This window comes from Emys orbicularis, chromosome 6, assembly GCF_028017835.1.
Source record: "Emys orbicularis isolate rEmyOrb1 chromosome 6, rEmyOrb1.hap1, whole genome shotgun sequence".
Classification (NCBI taxonomy): domain Eukaryota; kingdom Metazoa; phylum Chordata; order Testudines; family Emydidae; genus Emys; species Emys orbicularis.
In genome coordinates, this window is record NC_088688.1 from 41,735,321 (window position 1) to 41,755,343 (window position 20,023).

At 43.2% G+C, this 20,023-nt stretch overlaps 1 protein-coding gene across 1 annotated transcript in view; it reads left to right on the forward strand.

The window, feature by feature from the left end:
- The window catches only part of ERBIN (erbb2 interacting protein), a 232,135-nt gene that overhangs the window by 36,563 nt on the left and 175,549 nt on the right, over nucleotides 1-20,023 (forward strand). Inside the window, exon 2 of the mRNA XM_065407058.1 lies at nucleotides 1,795-1,909. The gene's annotated coding sequence lies outside the window, so the exon portion shown is untranslated. The remainder of the gene's footprint in view (nucleotides 1-1,794; nucleotides 1,910-20,023) is intronic.

The following is a 20,023-nucleotide window of genomic DNA, read 5'->3' on the forward strand; positions in this document are numbered from 1 at the left end:
AAGAAGATACATCTTCCAACTTCTGTTAAGACACACTCTACCAGATTTGTGTCAATGTCTGTTGCATTCTTGTGTAACATTCCCCTCATAGAGCAAGGCTGCTACCTGGGCTTCGGAGCACACCTTTGCTAAACACTATGCCCTTACTCAGGGATCCTTGACTGACACTTGAATGGTCTGAGCTGTGTTGTCTATGACTTTCTTACCAGATCTGAAGTCCCTACCATCGTAGAGATACTGCTTTTCAGTCACCTGGAGTGGAGCACCCACAGGGACATCTCGATGGAGAGGAGGTTACTCTGCTGTGCAGTGTCCCTCTGGGTGTTCCACTACTCACCCATAGTACGCATAGTTAAGGCACCAGCAGCGCATGAGGCCCATGCAGGTACTGCTGTACAAATCTCCAAGCGAAGGCACAGGGGCGCATGAACACCTGGAGTGGAGCACCCACAGGGACACTCATCTCGAAGAATGTCAGTTACTGCACAGGTGAGTAACCTCCTGTTCTGAAAGGGGATGATAAAACCATGCGTCAGTAACTCTACCACCACCACCATCTCCTCCTCCTCCTGTTCCTTGCTATATTTTTCTAAAGTTATTTGAGTTGGTCTCAATAAATGTCATGAAGATAAGGTGATGGGTATGTTCTGTCTTGGAGTTATAGCTGCTGCTGTAACAGTATACTAGGCAGGACCATATAATAGAAATGATTTTTCTCAACATACATAATATGCAGCAGCTCTCCACAAGAGAGTTCTCTGTGCAGAACAGAACTTCCAGATAGAAATGGATCAAACCATTCAAGAGCAACTTCATCCCCTCCTATAAATGACCACAGACATTCCCGTAAAACCTTACTTTAAACTAAAATGAAGGGCAGCCGATAGGTCTGCCAAATAATTGTGGCCTCTTTATCCTAATCTATTGCTAGGAGGGGCGAATGGAGAAGCATCGCACCAGTATGCTTTCAGCATACAGGTTCTCTGTCTTGTAATATGCCTCCGATGCTCTCAGAGATTGCATCCTTAAATGGATACTGTCATCTGGTTTAGGCTCAAGATTTAATTTTTGGAAATGTTGTTTTTCAATTGTTTTGTTTGTTTACCTATTAACTGTGTTCTAGAAACCAAAATATGTTTTCTCATGCTATTTTGTGTATATGGGTTTTTGTTATATTTGAATTCAAACACTTCTCTGCAACCCAAATACTTTGGTTGGTGCATGAGAATCAAAAAAATTAATCACTCTTATTGTTTCTGTTCTGTTTTTGCATTCCACTCATGTTTGCCCTTCCACAATAGCTGGGTCACGTTAATATTCAACAGTGAGCAAGAATGATTGGTTTAGAATTTGGGCTTGTCTACACTACGCAGCTTTTAGCAACACGGTTGTGTCAACACAGCCGTGTCGCTAAAAGTCAGCGCGTGTGAACGCTCTCTATCGGTATTTTGTCAGCACTTTTGCCGACAAAATACTTCCAGCCCCACGAGCAGCAGTAGCTTTGTCGGCGGGAGAGCGCTCCTGCCAACAAAGCCGCGTTCTCACTGCCACTTGCGTTGGCAAAACTTCTGTCTTCCTTGGGGGGGAATTTTTTTAAGTACGCATGAAAGACAAACGTTTTGTAAACAACGTTGCACTGTAGGCAAGCCCTTAGATACTACACTGCCTTATTTCCTATGGTTACTTGTCAATCTTAGTATTTTTGATTTCAGTTTGATTGCATTTTCATTAGGCACTATTAGTGAGGAAAAAAATTCGATGTACTCATTAAAATAAGTCTTGTCTTTTTTACAGTTCCATGTGGATGGTTATATTGAGCTCATTGCTGCATCCCACTGAGTTTGAGATCCAAGTTCAGAAACCGATTCAGGCTGCAATGGTGTGAACTGGACAAGGTGGAGTGATTCGGGTAGGTAACGGTCTGAATGGATTGGAGAGAAGTACAATGCAAAAGTATGTCATGTTATTGAAGGTGAAGGCATGTACACTAGTGGATATTCCTTCCTCTGATTCTGTTTTGTTCTTCTTCCACCCACCACAAATCAACAACAAAAAAGCATGTTCTTTTTGAGTCTTCATCTAGGGAAAGTATGGAAGAACTTGTGAGTGGCTGGTGGAGCCCCACTTCATGGAGGCTAGACCCCTGGCTCCACCCCTTCTGCCCAAGGCACCCCTCCCCACACCCATCGTTGGAGGACCATGGGCTGGCTGGAGCCGCCCCAGCCGTGCTGCACCTCCCCAGCCGTGCTGCACCTCCCCTCCTGAGACCCCAAGCTGCCACGCGGGAAAAGCTCTTGTCTCTTCCCGAAGAACCTGAGCTTTTATATGCTTTTATATGTGCCATGCAGGTTCTAGGGTGGCTGAGGAGGCGGTATCTGCTACTCAACTTCCCGGGTTCATCAGTAATCTCCCTGGACTCCAGGGAGACTACTGATGAACCCTGGAAGTTGAGTAGCACATACTACCTCTTCAGCTGCCCTGGAACCTGGATGGGGCATAATAATCAAAAATTTCCCCCGTGCAAGCTGCCAAAATCCTCAGCTGGGCATCCGGCAGCAGCTGCGCCGGGGAGGCTGAGCCTCCCCTGACCTATTATGCCCACCACCTATGGAAGAACTGTTTGAGAAGTGTTTTTTGCAGTCTGGTGAAGAGTGGTCGAGATGACCACTGCTGTTTTTAATATTTATTAATGCATATGACATTTTATCTTTTGTAACTGCACACTTAAAAATGCTGTGAATATGCTGCTTTACATTTTGGTTGTTTTAAAGTTGTATTTTCTGAATACAGGTATTGCAGAGATAAGGTGGGTGAGGTGATCTCTGTTATTGGACCAACTTCTGTTGGTGAGAGAGACACGCTCTGGAGTCACACAGAGCTCTTCTTCAGGTCTGGGAAAGGTACTTGAAGCATCCCAGCAAAATGCAGGGTGGAACAGAGTGTTTAGTACAAGTAGTTAGCACATATTGTAGGGGACCATTCAAGGTAGAGCGGTCTGTTCACACTCTGCAGTCATAGGACAAAAAGAGGGGGTTAGTGGGTTACAAATGTTGTAAAAAGCCATAAATCCAGTGTCTCTGTTCAGTTCATGATTTTTAGTGTCTAGCAGAGTAATGAATTTAAGCTCCCTGGATAGTCTTTTGAAGGTGGTGTTCAGGTTTGAGTATGAAGACTGAAAGGTCAGATATGGAGTGATCGCTTTGTGAAAAGTGTACATCCACAGATGATATGGTGTTTTTTGTCTTTTATCATTTTTCTGAGTGTTCATTTGAGAGCATAGTGATTCTCAATTCACCCACATAGTTATTATTGGGGCATTTAGTGCACTGGATGAGGTACACCACATGTTGTGGTAGGCATATGTGGGACCCATATTTATTGAAAGGTGTGTATGGGCAGTGTTGATCATCATAGTGATGGAGATATGTCTACAGGTTTTGCATCTGTTCTGGCCGGGTCTGGTGCCTCTTTGAGTTGGTGTTCCTGAGTTGGGGGGGACCTTACTTCTGATGAGTTGGGTAAGGTTGGGGGGGTTGGTTGAAAGTCAGAAGAGGGGTTCAGGAAAGATTTTCTTTCAGGATGTGGTCCTATTAAGTATGGGTTGTAATTGTTTGATACCACATATGGGTTTCTGTGTGGGGTGGTAGGTGACAGTTGGCAGTTTCTGTAATGAAGTAGGTTCACTTGGGGTATTTGGGTGGCCCGTTCCATGATGCAATCTACTTCTCTGGGGAGTGTCCTTGTTTGACGAAGGTGGTTTTAAGTGTGTTAAGGTGTGTATCCTAGACTTTCTCCTTAGCATATTCTGTGGAATTTCCGTGCTTGGCTTTAGATAAGAGATTTCTTGGTTGGTTTGGCATGGTGATTGGGTCTGTGAAGGTAGGCGTGATGATGCGTGGGTTTCTTGTATATAGCTGAAGCTGACTGTGGTGTTGAGGAAGTTGTTGCTAATGTGGGAGAATTCTAGAGAGAGTTGAATGAATGGATGGTGAAGTTGTGGAAATCCTGTGAGGGAGTTTGTCGTCTGTTCATAGGATAAAAATACGAATGTATCATTAGTTTCGTGGTGCATTTGTCCAGTAATTCTTCTTTAGGGTAGCCTGTGAAGAGGTTGGCATATTGGGGAGCCATCCTACTACCCATGACTGTTCCTATGGTTTGGACAAAGTGTGTATGTTGTCAAATATAAAATTGTTATGGGTGAAGATGAAATGGTTCACAGATCCAGTAACCACCCCAATAACACCAAGAAATCTGATATCCTGGAGAAGACTAGCTATCCAGTTAATTGCTGAAATTTTGGTTTTCAGGCCCCTACTTCCCATTTTTTTGAGTCTGAATTGTGCCACGTTTGTTGTTGTTGTTTATAACAGCAAAAGCTGATACATCTGGCTTCCTGTCTGCTTCCAAGCTCTGAGGGTAATAAAAGATGAATAGACAGGTTCACATCAGTCCAACGACTGAAGGGAGGGGGAATAACCAGAACTGTGTGATTATATATAAAAATGTATACAATCTATGTGCAGTACAAATGTATATACATACATATTAAATTATGTTTTTAATTGGAGCCTGTTGCATAATTCTTTGAGACTGCAGTTTAATTGGATCTTTTTGGAATATAGGTGGTGGTCTCAGCCTTCTTAGGTAATTTCACCATAGAAAGCCAATTAAACCCATTAAGCGCAAACATCCCCTCCCTTGCTTCTCCTGATGCCAGAAGTTAATGAACACCAGTTTTGCTGATAATAGGATGCACCCTAGGAACTCCTGACGCTCTCATCAGGGATTTCACTTGAATTTGACATTTAATAGTTCACTAGCAAAAACACTGTTTTATTAAGCATTTTGTTGGTGAAATGCCATTTTAGAAATGAAATAACATGCTATTAAATGCAAATACCCAGCAAGACTGTTGCTTGTTCAATGGCTATAATAAAGAAAAGGTAGTACAGGAAATGTTGGTTGGACATTGTGTTGAGACTGGGTAGGAGCATGGCAGTAAATTTAGGAGACCGAGACAAAAGTAGTAATAATGGAAAAGAGAGATGAGACTAACTTAGGGTACGTCTATACTACCCACTGGATCGGCGGGCAGCGATCAATCCAGCGGGGGTCGATTTATCGCGTCTAGTCTAGACGCGATAAATCGACGCCTGAGTGCGCTCCCGTTGACTCCTGTACTCCATCAGGCCAAGAGGTGCAGGCGGAGTCGACGGGGGAGCGTCAGCAGTCAACTCACCGCAGTGAAGACACCGCGGTGAGTAGATTTAAGTACATCGACTTCAGCTACGTGTAACTCAGATGAATTCTCCCCTGCCCCCAGTCTAGACCAGCCTTAGGGTGTAGCTTCCGTGTACTGGGAGAGGAGATTAACAAGTGTTTTTGGGTGGTTTTTTTTTTTTTTTTTTTTTTTTAAACGTGCTCTCTTGCTGCTGTGTCTGAGGTCTGGAGCAAACACTGCAATGCATATTGTAGACAAGGATTTTGAAAAGCAAAGAATCAGATTCAATTGCTGGCTTTTTGAGTCGCAAAGCTTTTTTTCATTTTTTGCTATTGTGGTGCTTACTTTCTTTTTTTCCATAATACTAACTTACATCTCTTCTTTGTGCTGTTTCTGATATAATGAACTGGTAACTTTAATTGGGTTATTGGTAAGCACATACATTAGAGCACCACATAACAACAGAATCAAGCTGGAAGTTTAAGAAGCAATGCAAAATGTTAATTCTGAGGTGGTCCATTTCCTGTTTGTTATGTTGGCTCAGGTTCCTTAATGTCTCTAAGGAATAGAATACTTTTCCCAGAGCCTCATACAACGAGTAAGAATTTCTGCATGGAGAAGAAAGTGATAACCTCAGGCCATCAGAAAATAGGTTTTATTTCAAGTACAGTATTCTTTCTATAATTTCTATATTAGTTTAACTAATAACCTCCATTATACTAGTTTGTTCCATATGAAGATTAGTCCAGTCCTTTGTCCATTTCATCTTAAAAGGGACAGTGAGTAAGAACCTGTTCCAAAGCTCACTGAGGTTTAATGGAAGGACTCCAGCTGACTTCAGTGGATCAGGACCTAACTGGCTTGTGTGGAAAACTTTAGTCGAGAATGATGCTTTTCTCTCCCAAGCAGAGATGCATTATTACCTAGTGGCTAATGGACAGGACTAGGTGAGAGCTGGTTTTTATTCCTGGCTCTGCCACAGACTTGTGTGGCTGCAAGCATGTCTCCTCAGATTCTTCCTTTGTAAAACAGGATTGTATAATGTACTACATCATAGGGGTCTTGTGAGGCCTAAGCAATGTTTATCAAGAGCTTTGAAGTACTTGGTTAGAAGCTGCTATAGAAGTGCCTGTTTGTTATAACTGTGTATTGGTTATTTCACAAAGTGTAGTCTGTTGTTGAATTTATTGAGCATTCTTCAGATGCTTTAGTGTAAAATTTTAAAAATTCATTGCTTTCTGGGAAAGAAGCCATAATTTGTCTGATGTTAAACTTGGAATTTGGCACTCTGCTAAATTTCTAGATCCAGTGTAGAAAAAAATGTTAAAATATGGCATTTAAAAATACAAGAGAAAATCTTCAAGACTGACAAAAAGAGTGATTTCTTCTTTGTGCACAGACAGAATATGTGAAAGTCCAATTCCTTCTCCGCATTTGCTGAGGAATGTTTAAGGCTGAATATTAAACCATGGGATTTGCCATAGTTTTTGACACCTGGGTTGTTACTGGAACATACTGTACTTGGTGGATGGTTCTGACAAGCCTCTGGTATTTTCAGCTGTACACTGTACTGAAGTCAGTTCTTTCAGTATAATAATCTATTCAAAAAGATGGGAGATGTTGTTCCCCCTCCTCTCAAAAGGACTAGGAGAAATAGAATTTGGTTAAGATATGCCTCAGAACATGAGATCCTTCTCAAAAGAGTTATAATAGGCCTAGTTCTCCATGCCGTCCCCACCAGATGGGTCTACAAAACAAGAGAAGGTAATTAAAAGAAGGCAGTGAAGCTACTAGGAAAATCTCTCTTTGGGTACCATGTTAGAGGCATACACTGATCTGCATAAAAAGAACAGGAGTACTTGTGGCACCTTAGAGACTAACAAATTTATTAGAGCATAAGCTTTCGTGGGCTACACTTCTTCGGCTGTAGCCCACGAAAGCTTATGCTCTAATAAATTTGTTAGTCTCTAAGGTGCCACAAGTACTCCTGTTCTTTTTGCGGATACAGACTAACACGGCTGCTACTCTGAAACTGATCTGCATGCATCACTAGAGGATAGGATGTCATGAGGCACAAATGAGTAACTCCTGTGAAAGCCAAGTATTTGGGATGATGTGCTTAAATATTCTCCAAGAGTGTGAGTTGGCAGTCCTGTCCTTGTAGGTGGAGGCCAGTTATTTCCACTGAAAGCAAATTTCTGTCAAAGCACCCTTCAGACGAAGAGAGAGACTCCACAACAGGGAGAAACTTGTAGATGACTCAGGTAGTACTAGTGTTTCAGCAACTTCCATGTATTTTTCCAGGGTTATGTTAGCCTGAATGAATTCCTTCTAAAACCTCATATCCCTGAAGGTGTTTTACTTTTATTGAGGGGGTACATCCCCAAGGAAAGTATCCTTAGGAGTATTCATTGTCACTGCCTCTCTAAACACCTTGTGCTCTCCCAGTAATCCTCTTGTTTAAGTAGACACAAAGACAGCTTGTTTTAAATCACATGTATTATTTTGCCCAGTAAAGATGGTTTCAAACTGTACCTGCACAGTTAGTTTTTTTTCTGATTAGAGGTATTAAAAATAATTTTTAGTAAATCTCAAGGAAATTAAAATATTCTCAAAATTCTCTTCCTTTGAGTAAGGTGTTAACTTGAAGAAATAACAATTATCTTGCAAATATACAATAGCTCCAGAATATAAAAATCTTTATTGCTGTAATAAATTGTTTGCACTTCAGCACACATTACTTGTGGCCCTGGATAGCTTTTACGGCTCAAAAGAGGAATAATGACTGGATTCTGTTGTATTATAAAAAATCCAAAGAGACAATACAAAAGTTCTAGTTCAATCATATAACAAATCATTTATTTAGAATTGCCTTTTGTAGAAAATGTAAAGCCTTGCATCATAGTAGAGTAGTTCTAAATTATATGATAAAAAAGATAATCCACACATTTTATCATTACTTATATGGCAGGTAGTAAGGAGTTTTGAAACCGAGCCAAGGTTTAGTGTTTATAAATTGGCTGAAGCCATGAGATTAAATGGCAGTATTAGTCTTCTCAAGTGTAATGTGATAATGTCACATAGAAACAGATCATACCTCAATAGCAGATTGAACATCTCTATTTGTTTGAAACACAATAGAATGAAAAATATTCTTTGGAGTGATGTATATGGACAAGCAAAATCAAGTAGCTGTTGCAGCAAGATAAGAACCTCGTATCTGTCACTACCATTATGACATGCAAACAGGAAATTGTACTTCCTGAAACCTGCCTGTTTTTAATTGCCTTGTTTTTAAAATGCCTCGACACTTGACAGTGTGTCTCAGTGATATCTTCCTTTTGGGAGGATCCTTAGAAGTTTTAAGAACCTGTTCACATTTGGAGTCGAAAAGCATGGGATCTTGTCCCTGTAAGGCCAAACTCCTGGAATATTAAGCAACTTTTTAAGGAATGGAACTATAATAGAATGACATATTCAATTATATATTCAAGAACAAGCATACAAGACAGATAAGGGACTGAGGCAAAGAGTGATTACTTTTCATAATTTGAGCCTTATCCAGCAACTTCAGGTCCCCAATTTGAAATGCCTGGGGTGTGATATTTCAGAGTACTGTACTTAATGTTTTTGTAGCATTTTGTATGTTCACAGCACAGCTCCAGTCAGCTGCAGTTGGAGATGTGTGTGTTCAGCATTCTTGCAAATAAGTCCTCAGATGTTTCAAGTCGGCACCTATTTGGCCACCTGTGAAAATTTTGGCTTAAGTGACTTGCCTAGCCTCCGGAAGGAACTGTAGCAGACAGAGAATCTAGTTATTAAGGGTGGCTTTCCATTGCCTTAATTATGAGACCATCCTCTTTTGCTGCAGTCCTTTGCCTCTTTCATTTCACATTTTCCAATTTCGCAACAAATGTGGCTGGGGTCCTGCAGCCAAGTCTTTTATTAATTCATAGACTTTAAGCCCAGAAGGGACCATTGTGATCATCTAGTGTGACCGCCTGCACATTGCAGGCCACAGAACCTCCTCCATCCACTCCTGTAATAGGCCCATAACCACTGGTTGAGTTACTGAAGTCCTCAAATCTTGATTTAAAGACTCCAGGTTACAGACAATCCACCATTTACTCTAGTTCAGTGGTCTCCAACGTTTTAACGCCCAAGATCACGTTTGAATCTAAGGGCAACCCAGGATCGGGCCTGCCTCTTCCCCAAAGCCCAACCCCACTAACTCCATCCCCCCCCCTCTCTCTCCATCGCTCGCTCTCCCCCACCCTTACTCACTTTCACTGGGCTGGGGTAGGGGTTTGGGAGGAGGTGCGGGCTCTGGGTTGGGGCTGAGGGGTTTGCTGTGTGGGAGGTGCTCTGGGCTGAGCCTGGGGTAGGGGGTTGGGGTGCAGGAGGGGGGTGAGGGGTGCAAGCTCTAGGAGGGAGTTTGGGTGCAGGACGGGGCTCCAGGCTGGGGCAGAGTATTGGGGTGCAGGAGGGGCTACAGGGTGCTGGCTCTGGGAGGGGGCCAGGGCTGAGGCAGGGGGTTGGGGTGCAGAAGGGGGCATTGGGTTTTGGCTCCAGGAGGGAGCTCAGGGATGAGGGTTGGGGTGTGGCCTCCTGCCAGGCAGTGCTTATCTCCAACGGCTCCTGGTTGGCGGCAGGCACAGTGAGGCTAAGGCAGGCACCCTCCCTACCCTGGCCCCACACTGCTCCCAGAAGGGGCCAATGTACTCCTGCGGCCCCTGGGGGTGGGGCGGGGGGCACAGGGCTCTGTGCGCTGCCCCTCTCTGCAAGCACTGCCCCTGCAGCTCTCCCAGCCAATGGGAGCTGCGAGGTCGGTGCTTGCAGACAGGAGCAGCACACGAAGGGAGGCCTCTGGGGCTGTGCTGGCCGCTTCCGGGAGTGGCATGGGGCCAGGGTAGGCAAGGAGTCTGCCTTAGCGGCAGCCACACTGCATCACCAGAGATCGTGATTGACTGAGAGATTCTCTAGGATCGACCAGTCAATTGCTATCGACTGGTTGGTGACCGCCCCTCTAGTTCAGTCAGCAAGAGGAAGGTGAAAACTCCCCAGGGTCTCTGCCTATCTGACCTGGAGAAAATTCCTTCCTGAGCCCAAATATGGCAATCATTTAGACCCTGAGCATGAAGGTGAGACCCATCAGCCAGACAGCTGGGAAATAATTCTTTGTAGTAATTTAGCCCTCCTCTTCTGGTGTCCCATATCCAGCTGTTGGAGATATTTGCTAATAGCAGTCACAAGTGGGCCATATGCCATTGTAGGCAACCTCACTATACTGTCACCTCCATAAACTTATGAAGCTCAGTCTTGAAACAAGTTAAGTTTTTTTTGCCCCCACTACTCCACTTGAAAGGGGGTTCCAGAACTTCACTCCTCTGCTGGTTAGAAACGTTTTGTCTAATTTCAAGCCTAAACTTGTTGATGGTCAGTTTATCCATTTGTTGTTGTGCCATAACCTTTGTTTTGTTAGGTTAAACAAGACAAGCTCCTGAAGTCTCCTCTCTTTAAGTAGGTTCTCCATCCTCTAATCAATCTAGCAGTCCTTCTCTGCACTTGTTCCAGTTTGAATTAATCTTCCTTAAATGTAGGAGACCAGAATTGCAAACGGTATTCCAGATGAGGTCTCACCAGTGCCTTGTACAGTGATAACACTTTACTTTATCTCCTGGGAATACCTTGCCTGAGGTGATACTGTACAACCCTGATTAATTCCATGGGCACTTACCTATTTTGTGCACTGAATGATTCAGGAATCCTGTAAGGGGAAAAATAATACCATATTGCATCACACAAGAGGATTGATTTACATTTGCAAATTTTTGCATGTTGGACTTTGCAACCTTAATGTTTTTAATGTCGTTTTTTATATACGAAAATACCTAGATTTTTAAAAAAAGCTAACTGGCACACACAATTCCACCATGTGCAAGATATTAACACCCACATGAGTTATTGGCAGGTCTGGAAACTAGACCTACAGTACAGATGTCCACAATTTGAATGAATGGAATTTAGTAGGCTGTTATCCTCTATATGGGCCAGACACTAAAAGGGGATCAGACATACTTTGCTAATGGATTTCATGGATATTTGCTGGCAGCAGGGTGAGTCCTGGGTTTCATTTCCATGTTCTGCGGGGGAGTGTGCTCTGTTGTTTCAGACCCTTCTCAACCTCTTTTTTTCCCTTGCCAACTACCATGCCCTCTGCCCCCACACTACCACAGTCCCTCTCTGCTTATCACATTCCCCCTACTCTGGTCCCTTCCTACTCTCTCTCCCGTTGTCTGCAGCAGCTTTCTCCTCCTGCTTCTCTGTACTGTGTGGGTGGCAACATGACAAACATTTGAAAGAGCAGGAAGGAAAGAGTCTAGGTGTACAGTACCCTGCAGTTTGAACAACAGGGGTGTGAATAGCAGTGTGCATCAAAGTGCTGTGCTGTAACTCCCCCATGTGGATGCTGTGGGTGTGAACTAAAAGGTTCCTAGTTCGTGTTAATGTAGTTCTCTTCAAACAGGACTGTTACCCAACTTTGGTGGACTTCCAGTTGTAAGTTGGCTTTCAGGACCCATTGTAAAGGTCCAACAGTAAAATTCTTGCATTAGAAATCAAATTATTGTATTTTGTATCTTTAACTGTTTAGATAAATATATAAAGACTAGAGCTTTTATGGTATTCACTTTTAAAAAAATAAATCTGAAGAATTATTGTTATGGTAACATTTTTGTAAGTAGGTACAGTAACTCCTCACTTAACGTTGTAGTTATGTTCCTGAAAAATGCGACTTTAAGTGAAACAATGTTAAGCTAATCCAATTTCCCCATAAGAATGAATGTAAATGGGGGCGGGGGGGGGGGGGGTTAGGTTCCAGGGAAATTTTTTTTTGCCGTACAGTACAGTACTCTAGTTGGGAGGTCCCCCTGCCTTAACCCACACAGGCACAGCCCACTGGCACTGCAGACAATGAGGCAGGCAAGGAGGCTGAAGGTGCTGTAGGCTAGGAGAAGCACGTTGCGCAGCGGTAGCTTCCCCTACTCTGCAAGCACCAGGGGTGGGGAGCTCAACCCTCAGCCCGCCCACTCCACCCCAAGCCCCCGCCCTTAACCCGCCTCTTCTTCCCCCCCTCTTCCCCCTTTACTCCGCATGCTGCGTCCTCGCTCCTCCCCCTCCCTCCCCTGCCTCCTGTCCATGTCAATCAGCTTGCTTGCAGCGTTCAGGGGGGAGGAGCGAGGACACGGCACGCAGGCTCTCCCCTGCCTTCTGCCTGCGGTAATCAGCTGGTTTGCGGCCTTCGGGAGGCAGGGGAGGGAGGGGGAGTCTGCGCGCCGAGTCCTCGCTCCTCCCCCCTCCCTCCTGAACACTGCAAGCCAGCTGATTGCCGCGGGCAGGAGGCGGGGGGAGGAGGGGAAAGGCACTGATCCGCGGGGTCTGCGGGCGGGAGGAGCTGTGGGGGGGGCCGTAGGGGAGCTGATAGGGGGGCTGCCAGCTGTGGACAAAGCAGGTAGCCAAATGATGTTATAGCGAAGCATTGCACAACTTTAAATGGAGCATGTTCTGTAATTGAGCAGGGACGTAAGATCGAAACAACGTTAAGCGAGAGGACGTTAAGTGGGGAGTTACTCTACTTCTTTCCAAGCCTACTCCAAACAATTCTCATTCCTCGGTCTTGTTTAATGAGTACAGAGTTAGGGCTAGTCTACACTGGCAATGCTAAAGTGCTGCCGCGGCAGCGCTTTAACGTGCCTTGTGTGGTCGCGGCAGAGCACTGGGAGAGAGCTCTCCCAGCGCCCTAAAAATCCCACCTCAATGAGGGGCGTGGCAGCGAAAGAAAGATGCAGCTCTGTAAATTGCCAGTGTAGACAAGCCCTTAGTTTCAAACAAATTCACCCTTTCTGGGTCTAGGTTTAATGAAGTCTCTCACAAAACAGTTTTCAAACAATTATACAGGAAACTGTCCTGGCCAAAGTCTTCTCCTCCCTGCATGAATATGTTCCACACCCTCGGCTCACCATCTTGCTCTCCAAGTCCTCCCTTCCCCCTCCCTCATAGGAGATAGCTAGGGATCCACCCGTCGCAGTAAGTCACCACCTACTTCTCACTCTTCTAGCCAACTCATTCCTTGCTAACAGGATGGGTGTGTTATGGAACACTGCTAGCTTGTTACACATCACAAAGTCCCTAGCAGATTTGGTGCTTTATTTTCATAGGAACTCTACAAACACAAGTACGACACATCCCAGTGCTGAGGGCTTGTCTATGCATACAGTGCTGCAGCAGCGCAGCTGCAGCTCTTTGTCACCAGGAGAGAGCTCTCCCATTGGCATAATTTAACCACTCCCAAGGAGCAGTGGTAGCTATGCCAACAGAGAGCTTCTCCCACTGACATAGCACTGGTGTGGACAGCGCTTTTTGTCTGTGTAATTTGTCACCCAGGGGTGTGAACCCTTTCCCACCACCACCTGAGCAACATAAGTTACACCAACAGGCGCACTGGTGTGGACAACTGTTATGTCAGTGGGAGCAGCTCTCCCGTTGGCATAGAGTGGCTACATGAGAGATCTTACAGTGGTGTAGCTGCATCCGTACAGCTGCGCTGCTGTAAGGTCTCTAGTGTAGACATGGCCTAATTTAAGATAAGAAGCAAAAATGGGTGTAACACAACACCTGAGAGGGGGGAAGAGGGTCATGGTGATAAAATAAGATTTCATGTTCGTTAATCCATAACTTGATTCAGGGGTGAGGTGTGTGTGTGTGTGAGAAAGAGAGAGAGAAAATGTGGCCCACATTCCGTTTATTTTTATAATTGACTTATTTATGGCTTTTAAACCTCTATTTCAAATTTAAAACAAATATTTTTTTTCCTTGATTACTTCCATTTTCTCCTAGCCTTTTCCTTCCGAAGTTCCATTTGCCTTCCTCTCCCTCCACTAGTGTGGATAAGAAGGGGGAATTAAAGTTTTTTTTTTTATTTAAATCAGATTTTTTTACTTAATTTAACCAAATTCAAAGAATCAGGTTATTTAAATTATAAGTTTTTCTTTTTAAAAATCTGTTTAAGATGAAATCTGAATTTAATACACAATATATTAAGGCCTATATTTATAATCTCAAAACATTTAAATAAAAATAAATAAGCTCTTTTGTATGCTTATTTAAATTCCAGTTACTATTCTAATACACCTTAACACAAATCATGAGCAAATAGCTAATTATCTAGTAAATAAGCCCTATATCGTTCACCATTTTCTAACATACTAAAAATGTACAATAAATAAGAATCTGAAAATATTAAGATGAATAATTGCTTAAATAAATGTAAATAGTTATAATATACCGTCCTTGGCAGCAAAAATAAGTACAAAATCTAGTGAAAAGGTTCTATTTAGTTGCAAATCAACTTGTTTTAATGGTTAGATCAACTCATGAGAGTGCTTCTTTCTTTAGAAAAATAACGGAAGTACAGATGGAGAAGTTGACTAAAATCGATGATTTAAATTGAGGCTTTCACCTTGGTGATTTAAATCAATCTACGCTCCCCCCACATCCTCAGAAGTACACCTACAGTTAACCGTTTATGATAGCAACTTGGGCTTCTGAAGTTAGGTAGATATATTGCAAGTTGCTACATTGTTGCTGCTCCTCTCTCTGTGCTGCCTGGGGAGAACTTTTTAATTGCTAGTCTATGTAAGAGCAGTTGTAAAGTGGAAAGAGATGATTTTCTGAATTGTCAGCTCTGTAAACTCAAACTTGGAGTCTGAATCAAGTGGGATTTTTTTCTGTCACATGCATCATCACCAGTAATGAAGGGTCTGCAAGCCAAATTAGGCCCTGTTGATTTTTTTTCCCCATCTATCAAGTTCCCTTTTCCCATCAATGAGTTTGCACAACTGTCACTTTGGTACTTAGTAAACAATCATGTTGACTCACAGGGCATAGAATGCAGCTCACTTTTAGTTCTGTTTGGTTCAGTTTTTTTTAAGATCAAAACTGTTTTATTTTTATTTTTTTTACTAACATAAGCAGATATGACTTTGAATACATATGGGAAATAGTTTAGAGTTAGATGGGGTCATTTTTCAGAATAGACCTACACTTCAGATTGTCAACAGGACATCCACAAGGAAATGTCAGACCAACTGAAATCCAGGACCGCACAGTTAGGGAATTGGGGACAAGTCTGGTGTAGAAAAGTAGATTTGCTAGTCTGTTGCGATATCTGCCCCCTCTGCCTCACCAGAAACCCATATCCTGTGATACAGGAGGGTCAGGGAGCAGTGGTAGAGGGGAAGTATATAATTAAGGTGTGGTTCCCTGTAGACTAGGGAGAGTTGCTCCAGGTTAATTGGAGCACCTGTAGTCAATTCCTGTCAGGAACCTAATAAAACCCCCTGCTTCAGGCAGTCAGGGAGGAGGAGGAAGGAGAGAGGACTGGAGCTTGGAGGTGTGTTGTGAGATTTGAAAGACCAGAGAACCAAAGTAAGGGAGACCCTGCCCCAGTAGGGAAGGGAGACTCCCTCCCCCAGTGTCTAAGGACCAAAGGTAACCCCACCCAAGGGGGAAGAAGGTAAGAAACCCGCAGGGGTTTGAGAGGGGCTGGGGCTCAGAGTGAGGAGCAAACTCAGACCCCTCCCCCACTTCCCTCCTCTACCACCTTCCTGGGCCACTAATGAGGCCCTCGGCGCCCAAGAGCAGGGGAAAGGGGTGGCGTCTTAGCCCCTCTCCCCACCAAGAAAAGTGCAGGATCAGCCATCTTGTCACACCTACATTAAAAGAATGTTGAGGTTGCAAAAAGCCAGTTTTATGAACTTTCAAACCCATGACCCATGGGTTTCAAACCCAGGTCTACAAGTTTCATGGGAGTAGCTACCCAACAATCTTCCATGTGGCAGCCTGCTGGCAATAGCTTATCTGAGACTCGTCAAGTCCGGCCCCAGTGTGAGGCTCTGGAACAGGAAGTTGTCCTGAATAACTGGTCTACCCTGGTCTGGACCACCTACTTCACTGGCTTGATCTGGCACCTGACTTGTGGTTCTAGATCTTTGGTTGTCTCCTGTCGCTGATCCTCTGGTATCCTGACCCAGCCTGACTCTGGTTCCTTACTAATAGTTCTGATCTCCAGTTTGTCTCACTTCTGACCTCCCAATCTCCCGACTCAGCCAACTCTTGATTCTTGTCTTGTGATTGCAGATTCTGGCTCCAGCTACTTGGTCTGTCTGACCACAACCTGGCTGTGACAGAATGTTTTTATTTTATTTTATTTATTTATTTATTGCAACCAAAATAATCTCTTAATGTAACCTTTTAAATGCAACTTCTAAAGTTTTTTATTTTAAACAAAAAGTCTAAAAATGTTGTATTATGTATAGGTATAGCAATCTACCCCATCTATGAATGAATCATCATTAGCATTTGAACCCTGAGCCTTCAGCACTGCAGCACAGACTGCTACTGCTTGAGCTACAGGACTAACAACATCACTAGCTGACAGCAAAAGGCTGCATTCAGGGGAAAGCAGGATGCATTAGACGCCGAGTCTTTCTTTTCCCCGAGGGTGCTCCACTGCTGCTTCGCCCTGAGACCCTACCCTCGCTCAGCCTCTTCCCGCCCCTGCTCTGCCCCCTCCCTGAGGCTTCTGCCCACTCACTGCTCTCCGCCCTCCCCCAAGCTCCTTCTCCAGCCTCCAATCAGCTGTTCGACGGCACCTTCAATCAGTTATGGCTGGTGGGTGCAGAACACGCACTATTTTTTTTCCCCATGGGTTCTCCAACCCATGGAGTCGGCACCTATGGAAGGTTGTATCGGGGTAAGCTTGGCTTTTGATTCCCTGTCCCTGAAACTGGGGTGGGTCTTCTGCTGTGTGTGTTGAACCCAGAGTGGGGATTTGCTGCTGCCATGTGCTGGGTCCCAGAAGGTAGTTTTGAGGAGCCTGGCCCATCTTACTGCCCATCTGGGAGTTAGGGGAGCTCCTTCCTCACATGGAGTGCCCAGGTGTGTGTATGTGTGTGTGTGTGTGTGTGTATAAATGGGTCATTGGGGGCCACATGGTAGGTCCCTGGGTTTGGAGAGCCAGGCTCTCTTCTGTCTCCTTTGCTACAGATATTTTCAGCAGTTTCCTGGCATTTTCTGTGTAGTACAGGGTAGATTAGTTTAAATCACTGGTTTTAATCATGATTTAAATCACAAAGCAGGAAACATTGATTTAAATCATCAGTTTTAATCTTGTTTTATACTTTTTATTTATGTTCCTAAAGAGAGGTTGATTCTCAATGGTTGATATAATTTGGTACTACTTTCTGCTACTCAGGAGGCTATACTATATTAATACAAATTTATTTAAGCAATTATAAAGCTTAATATACATTTTTTAGATTCTTAATTTTTACATTTTTTATTATTTATTAAATGATAAATTTTTTTACTCATGATTTGTGTCAAGCCACATGGATAAAAACTGGAATTTAATTAAATTCCAGGTTTTATTAAATAAAACTACCTTAAATGTGCTGGTTGCATAAGAAGAAAATGCACATAAAACTGATTTATTAAACAAAGGAAATACTATCTGTAGTTAGTGAATTGAACTGATTTTCTGGTCACCATGTCCTTCAAGATTTTAGAGCCAGTAGTACCCTTTTTTTTTTTTGCGCATCTCATTTTTATTTATAGATTTGAAGAGGAAAAACAAGCTTTTCTGCTTTTTTCCCCAACTGTTTTCTCAACTTTGAATGAATTGGTCATTGAGCTGAACTAGTTGAATAAAGTGAAATGAAGAAATATTTTCTCTGCACGTGCAGAAGAGGCTACTGCTGTCAAAAGCTGGTGTAACACTGTAGTGAACTCTGGTTCCAGGTGCTTAGCTAGTGACATTTCAGCAGTTCAGTGGTTTGACTTTCTTTAAAACTTTGGTAGCAAACATGTACTGCTTAAATATAATATTTGTATTTAATTGATTTTAAATAGATTTTAGTAAGTTTTGGCTTCAACATAAGTTGTCATAATTTCAAATTTAATTTTAAATAGGTTTATTTTTAAAAAGAAATATGTATTTAAATCTTTTTTTTAATCCACCCTGATGCATTGTGTGGTAGTGGCACAGGTGCTATTGCTTTGGTAATGGTTTGAGCCATGGTGGTGTGAGCTCAGCTTTGGAATGTTGAAAGATTTAGGCTTGCTGCTGGATTTTCCTGGAGAACACAATTGAGAGAAGACAATGGTAATAATTAATACTCTCTTTCTCAGCCAAATCTGAATAGAATTTCATGGAACAAAGAAAAAGCACTTTTGTAAGCTGAGGGGATTCCAGATACCAAAGGTCTGTTGCAGAAAAAGGAGATGTGAGATACGAATAATTTTTTATTTAAGCTTAATGGAAAGTATTTAGTAACTGTAGGAAACAAAAGGAAATATTTTTTCACACAGTGCACAGTCAATCTGTGGAACTCCTTGCGAGAGGATGTTGTGAAGGCAAAGACTATAACAGGGATCAAAAAAGAACTAGATAAATTCATGGAGGATAGGTCCACCAATGGTGCTTAGCCAGGATGGGCAGGGATGATATCCCTAGCCTCTCTTTGCCAGAAGCTGGGAATGGGTGACAGGGGATGGATTACCTGTTCTGTTCATTCCCTCTGGAGCACCTGGCATTGGCCACTGTTGGAAGATAAGATACTGGGCTAGATGGACCTTTGGTCTGACCCAGTATGGCTGTTCTTATGTAAGTATTAATATCTACATCTGAGTAAAATCCTGTAGCTGTAATAGTATATATAAATAGTATGAACTGCCATGCCTTTTACTTTCCATTCTTTCACTCTCAGCTTGGTCTCTAGTTGGCTGATCTAAGAGGCAATGGCACCTTAGTGCTTATGTGCACTTTTATACAGTATCATTTTGTCCAAGAAGGATTAATCAAGTATGGAATGTCACTTCCATAAAATACAAACACTCCAGACAGATGGTTTCTGTTTGTGGATTGATAAGGAGAGAGGCGCCTCCCTGTAGCCCAAATTTTGGTGCCTGTCTGTGTAAAGGGCAGGCTTAGCACATACTCTGTTCATCGGCATCTCCTACTGGCTGGTTTAGGTGGGGAGCTGCCTAGCATGCTGGATTTTTGTGGATGGCATTCTAAGACTCCTGTCTATCTCAGTTCATTCATTCATGATGCCTGAGTTAGGCATCATAGCCTAGATGCCTAACTCAGGCTCTGTGGATTGCAGTGTTGTTCCTGTGACTCTTCAAGGCACCTAAAAGTTAGGTGCCATGGCAGTGAGCGTTGCAACACCTAAGCCCCTTTGTGGATCTTGACCTTAATGCATGGTTCCCTGTGGTCTTCCTTCCCACTCAGTGTTCTGTAGAATCATGTTTATGCCCAGGAGCACTTCAGTGCATTTTACAGCTTTACTAAATGCAATGGACATGTTAATTCAGAGAACTGTTCTCATAGCTTTGTCCATTATTGCAGATCACATGCTAATCTCTAAATCTAGACCTTGTTTAGGGCATGTCTCTTCATATGAAATGAGAAAAAATGGTGTGTGTGTGTGTGTGTGTCTGTCTATATTATATTTAAAGTTAAGATTTTGTCACTGTTATTTTTAGTAAAAGTCATGGGCAAGTCAAGCGCAATAAACAAAAAGTCACGGGAAGCATGTGACCTGTCCCTGACTTTTAAAAATAACCATTACAAAATGGGAGGGGGGGGGGAGAGGGTGGTCCAGCATCCACCATCTGGGGTGACTTGGAGCTCTGGGGGCTTGGGGCTGAAGCGAAAAATGTCATGGAGGTCTCTAG